Raw genomic sequence first — 6,436 nt, forward strand, 5'->3', positions numbered from 1 at the left:
TAATGAAAAACTGGTTCGTTCTTGTTAGCGAATGGAAAATGCGATGCAAGAATATTCAAATCAGCCGAATATTGCTCAATTCGATGCAATAAAATTCGAGTGCCTTATTATGTTGTAACTGTGTACGGATTTGTAGAAATAATAATTTGACTTTTGTATTTATGTTGTGACCTCGTGTACCCTAACCTTGTCAAATAGAGACATGATGTTTGAGAGCCGTAGCTGAATTGGGCCTTGAGTCATCGATGACTATCGGGATGTACCAATTTGCATTGTTCTCTACATCGAGAGCTTATGAAATACATAAATGTTGAGATAAATATTATATTGCACTGTCGGGTGTTCTAGTGGTAAATTAAGCATAATATCGATTTTGTCTCCAAAGTTACTCGTCCTCATATCTTTGACGTAACTCAGCAAAGCCAAACCACATTGACTGTCAAAAAATAATTTCTGAGTTATCCATCACATTTATTTTCAAGATAATCTTCGTTCAATTAATTTTAAAATCGATACTGTTGATTGTGAACAAAAAGCTTTATTTTTTGTAATTTAATAATAAGCGTTGGAATAATTGTAACAATGAGATAGGCAGCGGCATCCGCGGGCGTGGTTCGACAATTGAATTGATAAGCGACTTTCTAGTGGGACGTACTGCTATTGTAAGACAACCACGGTGATGGACTATACTCAAATGGCTCGACAGTTGCGTTGCGTTGAGTTGTAAGTATTCAAGGCGGCAGTGACGTAATTAAAACCGTCTTTAATTCCTATTTCAAACCTTCTACATCCTACCACTACCAATGACACGGTTGTTCAGTGAATAGTTGAATACTCAATCACAGGAAAAATGTAGATATAGTAAGTCACGTTAAAAAATCTCAACTCTTGCCACAAACTGACATCGAGTAGTATTTTCCTGTAGGTACCTATATAGTAAAATTCGCATCATAATCGCGGCGCGAATTATATCGAGGTCTTCGACCAATAAACGCAGCAAATGCTATCTACGTAGATAGACGTCGAACGGCTATTGGTCAAAACTTTCGATATAATACGAGCCGCGCGGCGAGGTTGCCGTGCATCGAGGAATGTATTATTAACAAAATAAACATTTTCTATGAATGTAAGAAACGATTTTCCTTTACTTTGTATAATATAACGTAGCATCACGCTTGTATCCCCAAAGGGGTAGGCAGAGGCATAACGACTGTGTTCGGTGGTTTTCGGTGTCTTTATATAACATTTGTTTATTTAAGTTTCTTTCATGCCCTATTATAGATTTTCCTTGAACCATGCAAATCTAATGAAATATATGAGTAACTAAAAATAAATAAGGAATATAGCAGCTATTTTATTATAGTTAGAGTATAGTCCACACAAAAGCTCGTATTACGAGCCGAGGCGGCCGGCACTACCTATTTACGAGGCACTGACGTATAAACATCCAAAATAATACGCTCATTTACACATGATTTATTTAATAAACTCGCAAAGAATTAAGGAGAAAGCTGTCACAATATAGTCCCGCCTTTAAAATATCTCTTCGCGCAGTATTAAATTAATTAAACAAGAAAATTGTTTACTTACGTTTAAGAAGCACAAAAAAAGTATCCAGAAATTGCAAAAATATTTGTCTTGTAAAGTAAATTATCTGCAGAAAAGTAAATATTATTTTGCATATAAGTACTGGTTTTCCTTAAACAGCAAAACTAAAAAGAACCAACTGAGAAAGTTTTTAAGAGATATATTGACTTGCCTACTCGTTATAGATACTTTAAAGATGTTTAATAAGGTTCATTTTTAATAAAATAACGTGATAAGCACGACGTGCATGGAAATTTGATTATCACACATTGGTCTAACAGAAAGCTCGGCGAGAAGTGGGTAAGTAAGTACTTAGTTTTTTTTTTGTGATGGATTATTGCATAGTTGATTAGTGGACGGTTGTATGGTTGGATGGTTTTGTGATGTACATCAGACTACCCCAATTGGGATATAGTCGTTAGCTTATGATATGTTATGCTTTAAGTAGTTAGACACTTTTAAAGATTCACGCACTTTATATATAGCCAATATCAATTTTAATGTTGTCCCTTATATTTTTTATCAAAAATTACATTCTATCTCATGCTACTAAAGCTTGATACATACAAAGTCGAAAAAGAGGGACAACCGCCATTAATGCAACCGGAAAAACAAAATAAAAGTATGATCTGGAACTGAAACTGAAACTGTTTTATAAAACGCAGTGTTAGTATTGTGTAAGTATTTGCTTTGTGTGATCTGTTATTGGGAACGCACATATCGGAACAATTTGACATCGTAACGAATACTAAGAGGGATGATTCAAACCATGATTCTGAGTTAATATCAAGTGGAATTTTCCATCGCAAAAGTATAGAATTAAAAATAATTTAAAAAAACTAAAAAAAAAAAATGTATAAACCCTGTATAAACTAATTAACGTACAATCAAAGAGCAAAAGTGAAGTCACCGAGTCTAGCGAGTTATTTGTAAACAGTGGTGAAATTATGAACCATTAGTTGTCATAATTATAAAATGTATGTTTTTGTAGGTGTTTTTGGTCTATTACAGAAACGACATGAAACCAGGAGATCTTAAGTGCAACCAGTTAAATTATTACTTTGCAAGAAACTGATTGGACATTTGTACCTTATCGTACCTATGCATAATATATATTTGCACTTCCTTTTCAATACAGCATTCAAGTATTTTGCAAATCTTTATACATTTTTGAGATAAAACGAATGTGCATAGCAAATAGGTACGCTTTTATCGTAGTCATAAAATAGAAAGTCTCTTTGTTTGGCGACGGAAGTATTTACTGGCTACGACTTTCTGTGTAGCCATCTAATTGACAGTTTACGCAGACAAATATCTTAAAACAAAAGACTCTAATAATTATTGATTTTATACAAAACTACTGGACAATTAGAGTGTGAATACGGTTGGAATATGTATTACCAAATATTACTAAATGGGTAGGTATAGTCACTGTACTCTCTACATTTTCTTTTGAGTTTTGTTTCCTAAAGCCTTGGTATTTGTAGCTTGGCATAAAAATATCCGTTTGTAACTTTTATCAAGTTGTTAAATTAAGGAACGGAAGAAAGGAAGCCGTGGTTAATAACAGCAAATTACGAGGAAGGTTTGGATAATTTATCGATTACTTGCAAGTTTACAAAGGAGGTAAAGGGTATTTTGTTAATGCAGTATAATATTAAGCAATGAGTTGAAGATTTGAGAAACTGCTGACAGGCCTACATACAAGAACGAGTTCGATTCAATAAATGAACATGTCGGTCGCGTCAGCAAGGCGAACACGTCCACCGAAACATAAATAAGTAATCTCGATGTTTTCCATACACCGATCTCCACTGACAGACAGCTGATGAATAAAATAAAAATATCGAAAGGCTAAATAAAGGATGAATGATGTTATTAAACTACGGGGCATGGTCTCTCATAAATATTCAATAAGTTAGTTATTGGATAAAAGTAAAAGTGAATCCTCATAAGGTCTAATAGACGCACGATGATTGATTGATCTGCTACCGGCTCACATATAGGAAGTGTTTTACGAAAATTGATTATTGCACACAGTGTAATATTTATGCGCTATGGCCGAACGAGTAAAAAGATAGTCGTTTTAATGGCTACGATTCATCACACTCTTCGTTTTTAGTAACTGTGTATCGGAATCAGTAAGCCACTCCGCTGCAAGGCCGACGGGTATAAAAAAATCGCGAGACGTGTTTTTGCTCTATTTTTATTCCCAAAGAAAAAGAATATCAGAACACCTATTTGGAAGTGCCGACCGCTCCGAGCGACTGGTCCATACAGGAAGTCAACCCGATTGGACAACAATAAGATTTATGTGTTTTTCCAATGCTTTTTTAAAGCTTGAAGTTGATCAATTATATTATCTGGTCTGTCGCGACAATTATGAACTTAGTAATAATTAATTACTGTTCGAGGAGTTAGAATTTATTCACAATGTGAGCGAGTGGCGCTAGTTGTTTTTTGTTCATGTTTTAGTACATGCAAAAGAATATAAATGGTTGAAAACTAGTGGGAATAAATAAAGAGTTACTTACATGCGCCTTTTACGTGTTCGTATTTGAAATTCAGTAGTAAAGCAAACAAAAACGTTTACAAAGTTGCATTTACAAAGTGGCGAGTCAGGGGTCGGAGTGGTCCGCTTGCCGGCGAGCCGTGAGCCGTGAGGCGAGGGTCGGCCATCGGCCACGTTCAATTTATTGTGGGCCACGGGCCACGGGGCATTGTGCTACACAACTTACAAGCGTTATGCAAAATACGAAGCGCCTCTCGATTCTGCGATATCTATAAATCTAGAGGACCGATCGTGGGATCGCGCAGGTGAACGGAGATTTTGATGTGTTACTTTACTTTAAAGTTAACAGCTTTTTATTTTTTTTATTTTTTTTTAATCATCGTTTTCTAATCAAATTCAAAAAGATACTGTTCCTTTGTTTTCTGTTTATTATAATATAACCAACTGTAAACATCACAGTCTAACTGCGCACACTATTGTTATCTAATGATAAATTTCTATCTAATGTTCATGATACTGATATAATGTTCAGATATCTATTAATAAAGTTATAAAAAGTGATGATAACCATCGCTACGCATTAAAATATTTATGGGTTTCTTTCAAAACTGGTGCCTTATCTTTACGCTCCATCTTTCCCCTCATCATATCACCCCGTTAAGAGGAGATGAAACAATTATTACAAACGGTATTTTTAACCGACTTCAAAAAAAGGAATTTGACCAGTAATATTGTTGGAATTGTACAATATTCGTATATGTTAGTTTATGTGCGCTTGCAAGCACGTGACAAACTTGTGTATGCATGTTAATCTATTACAAGTCAAATCGCAATAATTTTATTAAGTATCGTCTAGCTTAGAATATAGTCTAAGTTTCATCGAAATCGGCTGAGTGGTTTTAAAGTTATGGTCAAAAAACATTATTATGGAAAAATAACATTGAATTCGTTGATGTCTTTTGTATGAAGGTAGTTGTTATCACTCTTGGTAGACATCATGAAGCCGATAGAGGTAATTTATCTGAAATCACGTGAAACGGAAATGGTTAGGACTTTTGAGTGGTTATTTAATAGTATGTGGCGAATTACGCTCGCGATTTATTTAGATTAGATATTTAGCTATTGTAATAATTTTAATTATTATTAAGTTCTTTTTTTAATATTCATGACGTAATAGTAATATTTTGTTCATTTCCAAACGTTCTTTTTAAAATGTCATTTTTCTAAACGTTTTCTGTTTGACATATATATAGAGCAACTTTTCGAACGCGCGCGCAACGTGTGGTAACTTGTCCGCTTGATCATACTTTTTGTTGTCAACAATTTATAAGAAAATATAGCTAGAGTTACACCAAGCCGTATGCCGTTTAAATCAGAGCCACCATCATCACTCAATACCTTCGAGAACACCTTCCAGAACATCAAGACGGTTTGAGCGTAAAGAAATGAAAATTGGAAAGTAGTCAGGGGTGTGTCGGACATTATTATTCAACTAAATATTATTTCTTACTTTTTATTATTTAGACAGATGTTGCAGTCTGTTATTATTTTTTAAATTACTTTTTTCTTGTGTTTGTATAGAGGTTGTATGTATGTCAGTTTATAACAAGGACAATATTCTAGTAACTGATTTTGATAGAACATCAAATTATAAAAAGCTATGATAATATGAGACTTGTTAATATTATGCCACACGATGTCGTAAAATGATACCAAATCTTAGATAACTTGTTTGTCACTTTTAAGAGTGAGCCAAAGTCATAATGACTATTGCTAAGTTGTAAAACTAAACCTGTTTATCGTCGCCTTGTAGTGACCACCACGTAAGCGCCTTTTTGAAAAAAAATCACATTCTCTTGTATTTTCTTCAATCGAACAACGATTGAGAGAAATCAATTAATTTATTCCGGATAAAAATTGACACCACAAATATTTACTTGGATTGAAACTAGCTGGCCTATTGCGAGGTGTTGTTAACAAATTCACATCCACACACAGTTTTTAAAAAAACTCGCTTATGAAGTTTTCTTTACAAGGCGGCGTTATACAGAGTATATTTTTTCTAAAACCCCGAAAGTCTACCGTTTTGGAAACTACTTTTTTTTGACGTGACTTATTGTAGATTTGCCGCAGATGGCATTAACTACTTGGCCGGACAAATGGGGAACGCCGGTATAACATTTAAGACAACAGGCCTGAGGGTGCCCAGTTGGGCGCGAACCTCGGCTCAGGACTCGTCTGAGAGGAAAAATATTCGAAAAGAATTAATCGACGCTAGCGGGTCGATAGCGATAAGCGCTGATTGAGGGAAATCGTCGACCACGCCAGAACCTACTT

This window comes from Pectinophora gossypiella, chromosome 1 (genome assembly GCF_024362695.1).
Source record: "Pectinophora gossypiella chromosome 1, ilPecGoss1.1, whole genome shotgun sequence".
In the NCBI taxonomy this organism is placed as follows: domain Eukaryota; kingdom Metazoa; phylum Arthropoda; class Insecta; order Lepidoptera; family Gelechiidae; genus Pectinophora; species Pectinophora gossypiella.